Here is an 18,944-nt window from a genome sequence, read left to right as displayed (position 1 = left end):
AGAGGAAAAGTCCTGGGAAGGCAGGCACAGTGAGGTGTGTGATTCAGGGGGCTTCAACGGGTCCGTCTCACAGTGAGGAAACAACAGCAGCAAGGATCCCACACATTTTCAGCGTCAGAAGTATTCTGGCAGTTTGTTGAATTCATTTGCAAATGTAAAAGAGGAACACAACTTTAAAACTTTGCCCACTCTATCATGGCATGTCATCCAAAGTGAAGACTCACATGCTGTTCACACTTGACCATTCTAGGATAAAAAATAGAACAACTTTCCCTGAATATATACTTGAGAATAAAAGTCTTGGAGCTTATGACCCACCAGAGGTCGGTCACAGTAACAGAACAGACACAGCATGATGAAATTGCCTCTTGATGAGTGTTTGGACTCAGCCTGATTCAGAGGAGTTCGGTGGTCACCTTAAAAAAAAAGATGAGATGATAAAAACATGAAATGTTCAGAACCTTCACAGGGTCCTTCATACAAATTTTCATAGGGACCTTCACAAAGAGTTGCTTTCACAAAGACTCACAGGATGCTTAATGGACATTCACAGTGACATTTCCAGAGGCTATCATGATTACTTCACCATCATCAGAGCCCTTCACAGGGCAGTCAAAATTATCTTCACAGAAACCTTCATGGAACCTTCATAGGGACCTCCAAGTGACACAGTAGGTAACCTTCACAGGGGCCTTCCTGGGAACTTTCACAGGGTCATTCACAGGGACTTCAATGTCAGTCTTCACTGGGACCTTCATGGAGATCTCCACAGGACTCTCATAGGGACATCCAACTGATACAGTAAATGACCTTTGGAGAGAGATTCGCAGGGACCTTCGTGGAGGCGTCCACAGGGACCTTCATGGGGACACCCACAGGAGCAGTCACAATGACCTTCACAGAGATCCATCACCTACTCCTTCCCAAGAAGACAGACCCTAGGAATGCCATCAGAGCTTTGGTCAGAGCCATCCCATTGCCCAAGCTATTTGCAGCTAGGATGTCACTGCACTTGTTCTATCATCTGTGTGCAGCTCAACAAGCACTGAAAGCCTCACCGAAAGGAGGGCGAGTGTTCACAGTCACACACCATAGCCAGGACAATCACCCTAAGTGTGTGAAAAGGGCTCATTGATGTACAGGGATTTCACACCTGGGCTCCATAGCATGTATCTACCCAGCGCTGGCTCTTGAAGAGGATAGCAGCCACTATGAGCAATCACCCACCACATTCCAATGTCTGAGACGGTCAAGGTTCTAGAAAATTCTTGTACAGGCCACTCTGGTCAGGAAATCATTATCAGATTCACACTCTGTCCCTCAGAGGCCCTATTTGGCCTCCTTGGCATCAACCTGGGCAATGGACATCCTGACTGCAGACCCTCTAGCTGCCTGGCAGAGTCTCCAGAAGTGGTGGCTGGGTCTCATGGCCCTGGTGGAAAGTGGCACCCAGGATCTGCATCTGATGTTGGACAGCAGTGTGCCATACCTCTCACTAGCCTCTAGTCCTCTGGCTGTTTTCTGGTTCTTTGCCACCATCTGCTGTCAGATCCAGGAACTGAGGGGACACAGCAGGTGTCCCACAGAGCCTGCTGCTCTCTGCTGCTCCCCATGCCCCACCATGCACATGCCAGAGACATAGCCTGGGGACACTCTCCTGAACAAGCCGCCACTGGGATATTTAAAACCTGTGATGATATCACACAGCTTACAGATTTGGTTCGGGTGCCTGCTCTCCCAATTGCAGAAGGGTGCAGTACACACCCTTTGGGGGGCTTAACCCATGGAGCTGGAGGGATGGACGGCTTAAGGTCTTGTGGACTGTCTGAGACTCCATTTTCTGCAGGGAACCAACCTGTACTCTGAGCCCTGAGCTGAGAAACTGAAATCATCTTCTAGACATCCTTCTGACCCCAACACCCAGGAAGTTTTCTATCTGCAGAAGGAATGACAAATGTGTGTATCTGTAGAGGGTAGACCCAGGTCAAAGCCAGCCTGATTGCCCCAAGTATGGGCAGAGATGCATGTGGAGAGTGCAATCCCTGGAACAACTGCCAAGAGCTGTCTGGGAGAACTGTCGCACCCATATCAGAGTCCAGCATCCAGACTGGGGGCACTTGTTGCTCCCATAGCACAACTCAGTTACATGCTGGGGGATGCAACCCATCCATTGATCTTCTTCTTAAAGATGCAGGGTTCCATTCTAAGGGTGTGGCAGCAGGATGAGAGCAGGTGCCTGTGTCAACTTGGGGCTTGGGTCCTTACCTCACTACTCAAGAAAAAGATTTGGGACTACTACGGTCAGCCTGAGGACTCTTGTGCCCAGCCCCACCGCCTCCAGGTAGCCAGAACAGGGATGGATTTGCAGACACCATGCAATGACCCCAACACTCTGGAAGCAGAACAGAGGAGACAGCTGAGCACAGGTGCACAGGCAAGAGCTGTGTCACCCCATCACAGGGCTGGGCCAATATCATAATGTCATGGCCTAGTGGTTGCCATTCCAGGGTTCCTGCCCCAAGAATGCGTGGAATGGTCTGGCTCCAGCACCCTGTGGGTCAGGACAGTGGTGAGGAAACCCCAGAGAGTCACAGACGGTGGAGCATCTGGGTAGGGGTCTCCCTCCTGCACACCCTCTGTGTATCAGCTGGACGGTGGACAGTTCTGTCTGCAGTCTCTCCACTTTCCCATATTGGGGGTTTGTAGGAACCCCCTGGGACGGTCACTGGCTCAGTCCTCACTCCTCCAGCTTCCAAACAGAACTCTTGGAACCCACAACGCTGTAGCAGCTGCTGAGCAGAATACAGCCTGGGGTCCCCTCACTGAACACACAGCAATAAGATCTTTCCCATGCTCACCAGCTAGGCAGTGGGTGGGAGGAGGTGGCCTCTAGTTCTGAAAACTCTGAGCAAAGTCTAGGGAAGGAAAAAGACCCCCAAAGTCTGTAGATGATGGCCCACATCCAGGCCCCTTCAAGAGAACGCAGAAAGATCTGGTTGCCCTTCACATGAATGCGTCCAGAAGCAGGCAAACAGGGTGAAGGGGAGAAGTGGGGATTCTCAGGAGAGAATGTGGGGCTTGTCTGGTCTCCGCAGAGGGGTTGAAGAACCCTTACATCTGGGACAGGACTCAGTGAGTGGGTGAGTTGCACTGGGGTGTCCTGAGGCAGGCTAGAATCTGACCTGATACTGAAGGGGGATGATAGCAGCCCCCATTTCTTAGGTGCCAGACACTAGCCAGAGGACACTTATACAGACACACAGATACAAGTGTGTGGAACTCTGTGTATTCCCACTGTCATGTATTACTTTATTTTTATTATTTTATTATTATTATTATTATTATATTTGCTTTTTGGGTCACACCCGGCAGTGCATAGGGGTTACTCCTGGCTCTGCGCTCAGGAATCACCCCTGGCAGTGCTCAGGGGACCATATGGGATGCTGGGAATCGAACCCAGGTCGACCGCGTGCAAGGCAAACACCCCACCCGCTGTGCTATTGCTCCAGCCCTCATGTATTACTTTAACCAAGTTGTATAAATAGATGGATTTTGTTTTGTTTGGGGGTCACACCCCACAGTGCTCAGGGCTTACTCCTGGCTCTGTGCTCAGGAATCACTCCTGGCGGTACCATATGGAGTGCTGGGGAGTGAACCCACGTTGGCCACATGCAAGACAAAGGCTCTTCCTGCTGTACTGTTGCTCCAGCCCTTGATAGATTTTTTAAACAGTTACAGCAGGTAAGGCGCTTGCCTTGCACACGGCCGACCTGGCCAACCCGGGTTCGATTCCTCCACCCCTCTCAGAGAGCCCAGCAAGCTACGGAGAGCATCTTGACCACATGGTAAGCCTGGCAAACTCCCCTTGACATATTCATTATGCCAAAAACAGTAACAAGTCTCACAATTTTTCGTGAGACGTTACTGGTGCCCACTCAAACAACAGGAGGACAGTGCTACAGTGCTGCATGTGCACACAAATATTGTCGTGTCATACTTCTGTGGGCCCTTTTTTGGGGCTGCCCACAGCATTGCTCAGATATTGCTTCTCGCTCTGCACTCAGGGGTCACTCCTGGAGGTTCTCGGGAGGCCTTATGGGGTGTGGGGCATCCAACTCTGTCAGCCACATGCAAGGCAAGCGTCCTGCCTATGGTACTCCCTCTCTGACCCTGGGTGCCTTGTTCTGAGCCACATATGCTCAGATACACTCATCCCTGAGCACTGGCCTTCACTCTTCGAAGGTTCCTCAGGACCCAAGGAGAGGAGTCTGAGGACCCCAGCAGAGCTAGGCTGTCCTGGGGCATCTTTCTTGTCTTTTAGTATCGAATTTGACCAAAGTTGCTATTTCTGAGACACAGGCCTGGGTCAGACTGGGTTGGCACTAAACACAAGGCCCCTTGGTGCCACTGCTGTCAGCCACATACCCTCATCTCCCTTCATCAAAACAGAGGCCCCACTTGGTGCCCTTGAGACAAATTTGCAGGGACACTAATTGAGCTACTCTGCAGATTCCTGCACCAGGAGGGGGGCTGTGCTCCGCCAATGACTGCTCAGGGAGCAAGTTGTGTCTCCAGGGGCTGCAGCCAGACAGAAGACGGCTCATCTTTCCCGGCTACTGAAGGGGCGCCAAGAGCCGGGTTCCTAACAACAGGACGGTGAGTGGCAAGCTTGCTGAGGTGTATGCACCAGAGAGACACATAGACGACCCCAAGAAACAGAACTGCAGGATACCTTGCCGAAGCTGGGGCACTGGAGGTAAGCGCCATGTCTGGGACACGGGAAGTAAGCTGTGTGCTGTGGCTGGGGCATGGGAATTAAGTTGTGTGCCGTGGCTGGGGCATTGGAGATAAGCTGTGTGCCGTGGCTGAGGAAGCAAACTAGGGTGGGATCCTGGTTGGTGGCCCCACAGTCATGGAGACCAGGAACAAGCTGCCTCAGCCTATGTCCTTGGGGTGGGGGATAATGGGGTGGCCTTTCTGAAAGTGACCCTAGGCCCAGACAAGCCTGCCACTGTAGCCCACTGGCCCAGGGGTGTTTGTTCAGAGACATCATCCCCTCTTTCAGGTTTTCCCTCATCTGCTTGTGGCTCCCCCTCAGTGAGGCTTAAAGGCTGCATTTGAGGCTGAGCACCCTGAGAACAAGAGTTGGTACCCCCTAGTCTCTGAAGCCTCACATCTCTCCCTCAGCATGAATGAATTTGTCATCAGCCTGGCATGTCTCAGAATGATGGTCACCAGCAGTTTCAAATAGCCTAGTCTCTACCTCCCACCACTTCCCAATACTCCCCTACAAACCAACTACAGCACCACCCTATAAGCTCTACTATCAGCCTTGCTTTAGAGACCCATAAATAAATCTCGAGAGAGATCAAAAGCCGCAGTTAATCTCGGACCCGCGCATGGCTGAACAGACCAGGGTAAATTGGGTAAATCAGAGGGGGGGTGTTGGTCTGGTGCCCACCCAAGCAGAGCCCCTGGCAGCCACTTGCTTCCACAATCTAAAACAGCCGCCATACCCCTGGCCTGACTTCACTGTCTCAGGACGAATCTCATTAAGACATAATCTGCTGAAAATTCTGGCATGCGGGTTTTATGACTGAAATCTCCAAGCTTTCTTGGGGTCAGGATGATCCACCTTCCCCACCTCCCTGTACTTCCGGAAGTCTCGGCAGTCACATCCACACCCCAAAGCTGCCACCCAATTGAAAAGCTACTCCAGCTTTACCATCCTGATAAAAATACTGAATGCTGTGAACAAACACCATGACCTCTTAGCACTGTATTGCAAATCATAATGCACAGAAGGAAAAGGAGAGAGAGAGAGCAAGAAGAAAAGTGCCTCCCATAAAGGGAAGCTTGGAGTGGGGGGTGGGGGGTGGGGGATGGTGGTAGGGAAACAGGAGACATTGGTGGTGGGAAATGTACACTGGTGGAGGTGTACACTTATCAGTGCTGGACCATTGTATGGCTGAAACCTAACTATGAACAGCTTTGTAATCGTCTGTCTCACATCAGGTATCCAATTAAGTACTGTAGCACTGTCCTCTCGTTGTTCATCGATATTCTCTAGCGGGCACCAGTAATGTCTCCATTGTGAGACTTGTTGATACTGTTTTTGGCATAATGAATATGTCACGGGGAGTTTGCCAGGCTTTGCCGTGCAGGCGGGATATTCTCGGTAGCTTGCCAGGCTCTCTGAGAGGGGTGGAGGAATCAAACCCAGGTTCGCCGTGTGCAAGGCAAATGCCCTACCTGCTATGCTATCACTCCAGCCCATCCAATTTAAAAAAAAAATTTTTTTTTAAAGTCAGGGCTGGAGCGATAGCACAGTGGGTAGGGCATTTGCCTTGCTTGCGGCCAACCCGGGTTCAATTCCCAGCATCCCATATGGCCCCCTGAACACCGCCAGGAGTAATTCCTGAGTGCAATGCCAGGAGTAACCCCTGTGCATTGCTGGGTGTGACTCAAAAAGCAAAACAAAAAGCAAAAAAAAAGAATGTGGAGTTTATGCCCAATTCAATCAGCTTAATCAATGGCTGAATAAAGAGTAGTACTCCTACTTTAAAAAACAACAACAGATAGCCTAGTGTCCTGCTAGGGAATTAGAAGTTCCCCACCAGAACAGGAGCCAGCAGGAAAGACTGTCCTAACCTGGGCCTCTGGGCCTGGGCACATCCAGCTGGAACCACTGGGACTTTCCTTCAGCTACATGGAATCAAGGGAACATGAAGGAAAGACCCAAGCAAGGAGTCCCTGTCCCGAATGGGCAGAAAGGCATGAGCAGCAGGTGAAACAGCTACCTCCAGGCATACCCTACAGGCTAGTGCTGTGTGATTTGGCTGCACTGTGGCACCCAGGCCCCCAAGGACTCCATCCTAATCTGAGTTCCCAGGCACCCTCACCTCCTCCAAGCACAGAGTTCCCAGGGCAGTCTGGTGCTCAGGTGACTACAAACAAGGAGAGGACTCCTTAATCCCACAGCCTTGTAAATGTACCCTGAGATGGCCAGGCTCCTGCGTTCTGAGTTACATAAACATGAGACCAAGGTGTAAATTGAAAAGCTAACATTTTTGTCAGTCTTCCTGTTCTGAGAGTGCTAGAATACTGACACTTTATTGTATTAATTAAATAATATAATCAAATAATATAAACCTAGTGGGGATGCCCTCTCTGAGATTGGCACAGTCTTCCCACACCTGTCAGGTTTCCTCTGGCTTCCTCCCATGACTCAGACACTTGACATGAGCGTCACTGAGTGTAAGTTATCCCATCCAGATGAGCATGAATAAGTAATGTGCACGCTGATGAGAGGTCATTCTGTCCAGGGAGGGTCTGATCTTGACCATGAGCTGCCAGGAGAGGCTCTGACCACCTACACCCCTTATCTGGAATAAATGGACTAGAAAATGGATGAGTGAATCATAGAATGAGTAGATTAATGAATGGATGAGTGGCTGAGCTTGTAAGTAACTGACAGACTGAGTAACTGACTGATTGACCGACTGAGTGACTGACTGACTCAGTGTATGACTGATTGAGTGACTGACTTACTGACTAACTGATTAACCAGCTGAGTGACTGACTGATGAATGAATTAATGAATGAATGAATGGCCAACCAACTGAGTGAATGACAGTCTGAGTTACTGACCAACTTACTGGTTGAGTAAGGGACTCACTGAGTGACTGACCAACTGACCAATTGCCTGAATGACATAATGACTGACTGCCTGACTGACATACTGTCTGACTGAAGACAAATGATGATTCAAGGTTTTGAGTGAGCTGCAGATCCTGTCAACTGCACCCATATGGCCCCAGTTCTTTTTCCTTTTTTATTGAATCACTATGAGATACATAGTTACAAAGTTGTTCATGATTAGGTTTCATGATTGAGTTTTAGTCCTACAATGTTTCAACACCCATCAGTTCACCAGTGTATATTCCCTAACCACCAATGTCCCCAGTTTCCCTCCTGCCACAAACCCCTCAGCCTGCCTCTATGACAGACATTTTTCTTGTCTTTCTTGCCTTGTCTTGTCTTTTCTCTCTCTCCTTTAGGCATTATGGTTTTCAATCGAGGCACTTAAAGGCTATGGTTAAGGTAAAGGTGAAGTTTTCCTCCTTTCAGCACTCAGTTCTTGCCTAGAGTGATCATTTCCAACCACCATTGTCATAGTGGTCCCTCTTCTGTTCTAACTGCCCCCCATTTGTGGTAAACTTCTAAGCATGGACAGTCCTCCTGATGGCCACTGTCACCCACAACTACGAACAGAGGGTCACAGAGTGCAAGTTAAAATAACCACAGACCCAAATTGACCTACCACTGGATTCTGTTCCATGACCCAGAAAGCTCCATCTTCTCCACCTACCTTGGGAACCTCAGGAGAGATGGTGCTTATGTGGGTTGAGTCCCCATTATTGCTGCCCAGGTGCCAGTTCTCCTACCCCATCGCAGTGAAAATGACTGAGCTCTTGATTTTGGTTTCTCTTTTCCAGAAAATGAGTAACATCCCTCCTTTGACATACCCTGGAAGAGTGGCCTATGATTCAAGTGTGATGAAGGGGTTTTGGGAGAAAAAAATTGAGCTTCACACAAAACAACAACAGAGTGAGGATGCAAGGATTCAAAGGAGTGCCCTGGACAGGTGAGCAGGTGTGGTACCTGGACAGGTAAACTGCATAGAGCATGTGGACATCGCTGAGACGCCCATATTACTGCACCCAGCCAGGTACATCCCTCATATCTCTAGGGCTCAGCCATGACCCCTCTGGGCCAAAACTTCTCCCAGATCCCATGATACCTGAGCAGTGAGGCAACTGCAGGAAATGCCACCCGGCAACTCAGCTCATAATCCCAGTGATGAATTGGATGCCACTCGTGACCCCGACCCACCCCACCACCCTGACCCACTCCGCTAACCCCAATCCACCCCTCTATGCCTAACCCTTTCCTCCACCCTGAGTGCCCTGGCTGAGTGGGGCTCTTACTCTTGCTCCACTGTGTGAGGTCCACTCATCACTGGCAATCCTTTCATCCCTATGGCAGGGACCTGGGGCTTATGGGAGCTGAGGGGCTCTTCAGAAGTCACTGCCACTGGACAGCTAAGAGAGCAGGTGGGAGCATAACTAGACTCAGAGGGCAGCCACAGGCTGCACTCACAGCCTCCATTCTGGAGAACACCTGCAGCACTTACTTGGGAGACATTGGGTAAGGGCTCTTGCAACTGAGGTGGCCTAGGCTTGGTATGGCCTTGCCGGGAGCTGGAGGTTAGGCTGTGGTCCAGCTGCCAGGTTGGGTCCCTGGTCTGGGATGGACTCTAACTGCAGGGTGTTAATAGAGGTGATGGGTTGTGAGACAGAGCTGCACTGTATCTATCCATGTTCCTTGCAAAGCTGAGAAGAGTCGACCCCCAACCAATACCTCCTAGCTCTCTGCCCCCCAGGCTCCAGGTGACGGTGCAGCTCTGCAAGCACCATAGGGCTGGAAATTTCTTGATCTTTTACCCACATGCAGGTCCCAGGAGTGGGCTCCTCATCATATTGTGAGGGTGAGGTCACTCACAGGGGGTCTGGACAACTTGGGGTCAGATCTGTGAGTGAATTCACCTCCCCCCACTCCTAACACATGAGGTGAGAGCAACACTGGCATGCCAACATGGATTCAAGGTCACCTACTTCTCCAAGAGCTGGAGCACGAGCATCTGAAAGTTCCCTGTCCACGGCCAGCAAGAGACTAGGCTATGGCCCTCCTCTCAGGAAGGACAGACATGACTGTCATCCCTAGGAAGGAAGGACAGGGATATGGTGTCACTCCTGGGAAGGTTGGGAACGTGATGTCACTCCTGGAAAGAAGGATGGCAGTATGATATCACCCAGGGAGAAGGTCGGACACATGGTGTCATTCCTGGGGAGGCAGTATGGGGACATGGTGTCACTCCAGGGAATGACAGGGATGCGGCTGTCATTCCTGGGCTGTCACCCAGCCCAGGCTTCAGTTGTCTGTCCTTACCCCACTTGGGAATATTACCTCGGTCCCTGTGTTTGGGGACAAATGTTTTCCAGGGACCTGTGCCCTCTGATGGAAGGCAGGAACCATGTCAGCCCCACCGCTGTTCCAGGCAGAGCCTCTTGCCCCTGTAACACTGTTTGGCAGCCACCTCCCAGCAGACAGACAGACATTAGTTCAGAGCCACAGCCACCATAATCCTGACTGTCCCACTCTCAGTCCCCTCAGTGCTGCATATAAGGTGGCTTTCCAGGCATATGGTGCGGAGAGGGGACACTTCTGGGGCTCCTGGGGGCCCCAGGGTGACCCAGACTGGAGGCGCTCTATTAGAATTGCTGTGAATTAGGCTACAAAGCAGAATGGCGACCCCATGATGGGCAGCACCCTGGGCGGAGGTCTCGAGTGTCCCCCATGCAGGAAGTCAGCTCTCTGGGTGAGACCCAGGGAAACTTTAGTGGTGGGTGGGCTGCATCCGTAAGTATGAATGGCCAGGCCACGTCCGTGCAGGCTGTCTGGGACTCACAAGGTCAGGCCGCCCTGCTCACACCTGTGCTGAGGTGCCGACAGACAGCCTGGCCATGCCTGTCCCCAGAGGCTGACTCACAGACCCAAACTGTCACCCATCCAGGCTGCGCGGAGAATGGGCTCGAAGGCTGGAGAGAACAAGGCAGATGCTACAGAGCCCCAGGGATGGGCCCTCCCAGCGTCTGGCACCCTGCCACCCCCAGAAGACGGCAGAAATCTGAGACCCGTGAGCTGGAACCACTGGGCAGGGAGGTCATGTCCTTTCTGCAAAAGGAGGACCCTCCCCCGATGGCTGACTTCCTGTTGCTTCTGCTTCTCCAGTTCATAACCAGTACCCAATAAAGCCTAAGACAGTTCGACTATGTTTTTTGTGCTAAATCTGTCTTTGAAATGGACACACATGCAATGCTTACCCTTATACTAGTAACAATCCACAGAAGATATGGTGATTGGGAGCCCCACCTCCTATCTGCCACGTGAATTTCAAGGTACTTGTACCTTTGATCAAGGTCCAGGGAAATGGCTCAAAGGCTGAGCGCAGGATTTTCAGAGGAGACCTCTGGTCTCCTAAGCACTGAACTGGGAGTGACCTCTCAAAACTGTTTGGTGTGACCTAAAACAAGGAAGAAGGATGGGGAGGAGGAGGAAGAGAAAGAGTATGAAAAAGAAAAATGTGAGGAGGAAGAGGAGGAGGAGGAGGAGGAGGAAGGAGAAGGAGGAGGAAGAGGAGGAAAAGGAAGAGGAGAAGGAAGGACGAGGAGGAAGAAGAAGAAAATGGGGATGAACGGGGGTATGGTGCCTCCAACAGGTCAACCTGTACCTGTGGGGTGAGTGCATCAGAAGCCTGATGGTGCCTTCAGGCTTTCTGATACCTCCAAATTGCCGCTGAACCTTTGGCCGGACCCCAACAACTTGGGATCAAGATTACCAAGAAATTAAACGGTCAAAAGTTAGGTATGTGGGAGCCACAAACCACCTGAGCTCAGCTATACAAGCTCATTTATTGGCCTTATTTCAGAGACCCATAGATAAATCTTGAAAGAGATCAAAGCCACAGTTAAGCTCGAACCCGCACATGGCTGAACAGACTGGGGTAAATCAGGGGGGAGGGGCGAATTGGCCTAGGGCCCACCCAAAGAGAGCCCCCATCAGCCATCTTCTTCCACAATCCAAAATCACCCCCAGACCCCTGGTCTAACTCCACTGTCTCAGGACAGACCTCACCAAGATATAATCTGCTGAAAATTCTGGTATTCAAGTTTTGTGACTGAAATCTCCAGGCTTCCCAATACTTCCCAATACTCATGGAAGCACTGGCAGTCATCCCCACGAACCAACTCCTTCACCACCCTATAAGTTCTACTACAGGCCTTGCTTCAAAGACCCATAAATAAATCTCAAAAGAGATCAAAAGCTGCAGTTAAGCTCGGACCCGCTCATGGCTGAGCAGACCGGGATAAGTCAGAGGGGGGCAAGTTGGCCTGTGCCCACCCAAGCAGAGCCCCTGGCAAGCACTTGCTTCCACAATCCAAAATCACCACCATACCCGGGCATGACTCCACTGTCTCAGGATGGACCTCACCAAGATATAATCTGTTGAAAATTCTGGTATGCGGGTTTTGTGAGTGAAATCTCCAGGCTCTCTTGGAGTCAGCAGGGCTACTTTCCCCACCTCCCTGTATTTCCAGAAGTCTCGGCAGTCACAACCACACCCCAAAGCTGCCCCCCAGTTGAAAATTACTCCAACCCTACCATCCTGATAAAAATATCTAATGCAAGGGGTATGGTGCCGCCAGCAGGTCAATCTGTACCTGTGAGGCGAGTGCATCAGCAGCCCAATGGCGCCTTCAGACTTTCAGATACCCCAAAATTGCTGCTGTGCCTTTGGCCAGACCCCAAAACCTTGGGGCAAAGTTTACCAAGAAAGTAAACGGCCAAAAGTTAAGTATGTGGGAGACACACCCACAAGCCACCTCCGGCTCAGCTATATAATTGGAGGCAAGCCCTCTCTGGTTCCCGATCAAACTGCTTAACGTCCCAGAGATTCAGAGACAAATCTCAGAACCCAGCGGCTTATGGCAGAGATGCATCCGGTCCTCGCAATGGGTTACGGGCACCGGACCATCCCAGTGGGGAAAGGGTGCTGTCCCTCTGCCTGCTCCCCCTTGGTGACTCGGTGGATGCCATCTTCCAGAGGCCACTGGACAGTCAGATTTGGGCCCTCAGTAACAAGACACGCAGGTCCTCTTGGGATGGGGTGGAACCAGCCGTTTCCTCCCCACCCCAACGAGACCCTGAGTCACCGTCCACAAACGTCCTCTCTAGCTCCTGATCAAGCTGCTTAATGGCCATGATCCCAGGGACTCAGAAACAAATCTCAGAAGGTTTTGGCAGAAATCCCTCCAGATTTAATTGTTCACGATCACGACCATCCTGTTATTTGTCAGTTGCCTCAAGCAGGCCCCAGTAATATCTCCTTTGTCCTAGCCCTGAGATTTTTTTTTAAAGTGCCATATTCAAGGCTCTTTCAGAGTTATGAGAATGAGACACATCATTGTTACTGGTATTTGGCATATTGGGTACGCGACGGGGAGTTTGCCAGACTCTGCCGTGTGGGCAGGTTACATTTGGTAGCCTGCCAGTTTGTCCAAAGTAGGAATGAGATAATAAGGTGTCGCGCAGCCACAAATGCAGCCGTGTGCTTCCGGGAGCTGGGTTTTATAGTCTCTGAGTCTTGGACGTTGATGGGATTACACGGCGCCAGGGGGCCAGTTGGTGAGTGTGACCCCCGCCTACTGGAATTTGGAGATCTGGGTGGAGGATGCTCAGTCCCGATTCGAGTAGGTTTGGAGATCTCAGTCCCAGAACCCGCATGCCTTTGTTCCCCTGCCGTACCTTCATGTGAGCGGAGAGTGGTCTCAGCATGGTGGTGGCTGGTTCTGGAGATCTTTGGCTGCCGGAGCCCTGGTCGGGGTGGGGAGGAAAACTCAACCCGCTCCCCTCCAAGGGGCCCCAGTGAGGACAGCCAGACGCGGGGGCAGGAGACTCTGCTCTGATTTAATTGTTAAAATTTCGAAATTCCAAAATTGCATGGCCACTACTGTGGCTGTGTGACATCATATGTTATTCATAACTAGCAATAGAAAACAAATTGTCTACTGTTGCCTTTTCAGCAGATCTGAGTATTGGGGTAAAATCCCAAATAATAATGGTGGGTCTTGTGTTGAAGTATTGAATGTAATCAAAGTAGAGAGAGAGTAACATGGAAATCATCTGCCCCACAGGTAGGGGGAGGGTGTTGGATGGGGGATATACTGGGGGTTTTGGTGGTGGAAAATGGGCACTGGTGAAGGTGCGGCTGTTTCATTGTATGACCAAGACTTAAACCCGAAAGCTTTGTAACTGCTCTCACAGTGATTCAATAAATAAAATTATAAAAAAGAAAGAAAAAGTAAGGTGGAGTTCATGCCCAATTCAATCAGCCTAATCAATGGCTGAATAAATATATATCGAATGCCCTGAACAAACACCACTGTGTAAACACACAAAAAATAAAAAGGCCGGCCATCAGGCCATTTCCCCACTCTAGGGAGGTCGATGGCGATGGCCAGGCAGAGGAAGGAAAGGAGGGCCAGGCTGGTTGGTCTTAGCAGCAGTTTATTACATGGAAGAGATGTATGTCATGGAGGCCTCAGGAATCCTCAAGCACGTGCACCTTTGTTCTCTCAGCTTCTGTCCTCAGCCCCATCTTCCCAGGTTCTCTGACACACATGTGCCCCAGAGAGCCCTGAAATCTCCCTTATATAGATCACAGTACCTCTAAAGGGCACAATATAGTGATGTCATCAAAAGGAGTTACAGAAAGAACATTGAGGAGGCAAACCATACATTGTTTCTTTATATCCAAAATGTTTCTTTACATCCGCAGGCCAGGAATCCTGGCCTCACCTTTTACAAGCTACAAGCACTTGGATTTGCATCCCAAAGACCAGCCTGGCTAGAGCTGGGAATCTCCATCCCAAAGATCAGGCCTGGCTAGCAACTGAGATCTGCATATCCAAGACCAGCTAGGTTTCTGTGGGAAAAGGGAAACTGCCTCATTATACTGAAATATTTACTGAAGGCAGTTTGAAGGGGAGAAAGTTCAGTCTCATCCAAGCTAATCAGGACACACAGGAAAACTGCTTCTAGACAGATCAATCCACCCTAGAACAGATTTCCCTGGATGTGTTTCTCCTCTCCTTGTCCGACCAACATATAAGCATACATAATATAAATCATTTTGTATGGACACAGTAAGGAATACTTTGAGCTTATAGAATTGCTCTTCCAGGGCCATCTCAATCTCAGACTGCAGTGCTCAGGCCAGATATCTTTCCTACTCCTAGCAGCAGGGTCCTAGTCTCGTCGTTACTTTTGGATCATGACAGCATTCGCCTATGATCAAAATCTTAACTTACAGTTAAGAATCGTGGCACCTTGGCCTGGCCCATCTCGATGCCAGGGTAGCACATAACTTACCGGCTTGCCCTGGTTCCATCCAGTCCCACGTCGGGACCCTGCCCTTGGGGTGCTAGGAAGTGAGGGCAACTGAGGCTTAAGTTGAGAAAGCAGATGCCAGGAGTGAATAATATTCAAAGACAATCAACTCCTAAGTTATAAAGCATAATATTGTCTTCCTGTATCTGTAGATAAAGGACATTGCATTAAAGTAAACTGCTCAAAAGACATAAGGAGAGGAGAAAGGCAATATTAACTTACAGTACAGCTTCAGTGTCTAAGAAGGATGAGACCTTACAAATTGGTTGGGGAAGGAGCATAGAAGTGGTTACAGACAGGCAAAGTAATGGGAGTGACTCGGGAGCACTGTGATGGGTGCGACCCGATAAACCTAAGCTCCTTGTACTCCAACACACCATGACCTCTTATTTCCTGTATTGCAACCCATAATACATAAAAGGAAAAAGAGAGAGCAAGAGAGCAAGAAGAAAAATGCCTCCCATAGAGGGAGGCTGGGGGTGAGGGATTGGGGGATGGTGGTGGGGAAACGGGAGACATTGGTGATGGTAGATGTGCACTGGTAGAGGGATAAGTGCTGAATCATTGTATGACTGAGACCCAATTATGAACAGCTTTGTAATGGTTTATCTCACGAACATCCAATTATTTTTTTAAAGTAATGTGGGGTTCATGCTCAATCCAATCAGTTTAATCAATGGCTGAATAAATAGCAGTTCTCCTACATAAAAAAAGAAAATGAGGATGAGGAGGAAGAGGAAGAGAAAGAGGAGGAAGAGGAGGAGGAGGAAGAAACAGATGCAGAAGCAGAAGGAGGAGGAAGAGGAGGAGAAGGAGAAGAAGAAGCAGAAGCAGGAGAAGCAAAAGCAACAGCAGCAGGAGCAGCAGAAGGAGCAGGAGAAGGAGCAGGGGAAAGAGAAGGAGAAAGAAGGAGAAGGAGGAGGAGAAATAAGGAGAAGGAGGAGGAGAAAGAAGGAGAAGGAGGATGAGAAGGAGGAGAAGGAGAAGGAGGAGGAGGAGGAGGAGGAGGTGGTGGTGGTGGTGGTGGAGGAGGAGGAGGAGGAGGAGGAGAAGGAGAAGGAGAGGAGGAGGAGGAGAAGGAGGAGGAGGAGGAGGAGGAGGTGGTGGTGGTGGTGGTGGAAGAGGAGGAGGAGGAGGAGGAGAGGAGAAGGAGAAGGAGGAGAAGAGAAGGAAGATGAAGATGAAGAGGAAGAGGAAGAAGAAGAAGAAGAAGAAGAAGAAGAAGAAGAAGAAGAAGAAGAAGAAGAAGAAGAAGAAGAAGAAGAAGAAAAGAGGAAGCATTTGAGGAGATGTGGTTCAAGGCCCTGTAGACACTCTTCATTGGCATCATCTTAGAAATTCTTTGATCTCACCCTGGAAGCTCTGGGTGTGGAGAAGCAAACACTTCCTGCAGCATCAGTGCTCAGCAAGCCTGGACCCAGGGTCACAATCTGTAAGTGCCCTGGACAGGTCATAGGCAATGGCTGGGCAATAGGGTGCTGGACATGCACTGGGTGTGGTGTCTGCCCTGTGCATGCCACAGTGGCCACGCCACGACAGGCACTCAGCAGCCCCTCGCTCTGATCTGTCTTCCCCACTAGCTTTTGTCATTCCCCCGAGACTCGGGGACCCACTGACAGACTCGGGGACAGCAAGGATGCCAGGGAGAGGCCCTGTTGTGAACCCCCACCCCAGGCCCTCGGTAGACTCAGCACTGGCCTAAGCCTCCCCTCACTTTCGTCCCTTTGTCGTTGGCACTTGAGCCAGTGTGTTTCCCCAGAAACTATTAGTTGAGTTCCAAGTCCTCTTCATCCCTCTTAGAAGGAGGAAACTAGGCATGAAGGAATGAGGGGTAGAGGTGATGTGGTTGGAGGAAGGCTAGGTCACCTCTGCCCAGTGATGGCCACAGGTGTCCCTACCACACTAGCTGACACAGCTCAGAGCTAGCCAGTGTGACTAGGGGCAGGTTTTGGAAAGCCACAAATGCAGCAAAATTCCACGAGCTGACGTCCCATTCTCCAGGGAACTCCTGTGTGACCACTGAGCCCGCAGTACCCAGTCCAGGGACATGCCCAACCCGCCCTCCGGCATAGCCACAATGCCTTCACCTCCATCTGCTGGTGCTGTTTTTCCTGGATCTCTTGATGAAACCAACCAGTCAACTTGCCCTGACCTCTAGGTTTAAAGGAGGTGATGAAACTAACTGGTTTAGGGAGACACCCAGATGGGGAGAAAGACAGCCGAGCGTGAAGCCCCTTCTGTGCCCATAGAGCAGGGGCAGGGACGTAAGGGATTTACAGCTGAGAAAGCAGAAGGAAGGCAGGAACGGGCTTCCCGACCCCCATCCTGGGCAGACTCAGAACAACCCCATCCCATCTTTCAGGCTTGATGAGGGACATAAACTCATTCCAGTGTTTTAAGGGAGAGCAAGGGGACAAGCAGACCACAAGCTAAGGGAGTAAATACACCCACCATGGACCAGAGCCCAAGGGTCAGATGTCAGGACGCTATGGACATAGGGACAGATGGACTATGGCTTCATTAAGCTTGTGAGATCCTCGGAGATTGGCCTCCACACACACCTGGAAGCCTTGATGTGGACACTTCCTCAGGGCTTCATCACATCTGCTAAAGCCAAGCTATTTCAGATTCTCTGTGTGACTAGATAATGACCCCCTCACACCTGGAGTGTGACTCCACACACCACGACCCCCTTACACCAGCAACGCAACTCTTCCTCCCCATCATACATAGGACACAACTTGATGTGGTATGTCCTCTTCACATGCAGGATGCAACTTCATGTACCACATCCCCTTCACACATGGGACACAACTCTGTGTATTATATCCTTATAACACACAGGATGTGACTCCATGTGCCACGTCCCCCTCACACATAGGACCCGACTGCATATACCATATCCTTCTCACACATGCAATGTGACTCCATGTACCACATCCCCCTCACGCACAGGACACAACTCCATGTACTACATCCTTATAACACATGGGATGTGACTACATGTACCACATCCCTCTCACACAGAGGGTGCAGCTCCATGTGCCACATCTTTCTCACAAATAGGACACAACTCCATGTACCATGTCCCCTTCACGCATGGGACATGACTCCATATACTGCATCCTTCTCACACTCAGAACACAACTCCATGTACCACATCATTCTCACACATGGGATTTGACTCCATGTACCACATCCCCCTCACTTCAGGGATGTGACTCTTTGTATCACATCATTCTTATACATAGGACATGACTCCACATATCTCATCCCCCTCACACACGGGATTTGACTCCAAGTACCACATCTTTCTCACACAGAACTATTAAAAGAACAGTAGACACAGCCAGAGCAACAACTCCATGTACCATATACTTCTCACACATGGGACATGACTCCATGTACCATGTTCCCCTCACTCCAGGGATGTGATTCCATGTGCAACCTCCCCCCTCATACATGGGACATGATTCCATGTCCCAAGTACTTCTCACACATGAGACAAAACTTCATGTACCATGTCCCCCTCAAACACACGATGAGATTCTATGTACTACATCCTTCTCACACATGGGACATGACTCTATGTACCAATCTCCCTCACACACCAGATGCGACTCCATGTACCACATCCTTCTCAAGATATGACTCCATGTACCTCGTTCTCCTCACCCATGGGATGCAACTCCATGTGCCATGTCCCCCTCCAGACCAGAAACATGACTCTACACACCATGTGTCCCTCACACAGACTGTGAGGCCCTCTCACACCAAATGAATGTGCTGGTCCTCTTAACCATCCAGCATTAGCAGAAAGACCAAAGTGGCATGAGTTTACCATGCCATTTGTGATTAGCTTGCTATTTAGG

At 50.3% G+C, this 18,944-nt stretch overlaps 1 protein-coding gene across 1 annotated transcript in view; it reads right to left on the bottom strand.

Moving 5' to 3' along the window:
- SNED1 (sushi, nidogen and EGF like domains 1) overlaps nt 1-18,944 on the bottom strand; it is a 537,305-nt gene that overhangs the window by 120,884 nt on the left and 397,477 nt on the right. The gene's annotated exons all lie outside the window — the stretch shown is intronic.

Source organism: Sorex fumeus, unplaced genomic scaffold (genome assembly GCF_029834395.1).
Source record: "Sorex fumeus unplaced genomic scaffold, SorFum_2.1 ptg000207l, whole genome shotgun sequence".
Lineage (NCBI taxonomy): Eukaryota > Metazoa > Chordata > Mammalia > Eulipotyphla > Soricidae > Sorex > Sorex fumeus.
This window is presented reverse-complemented; position numbering and strand designations above follow the sequence as displayed.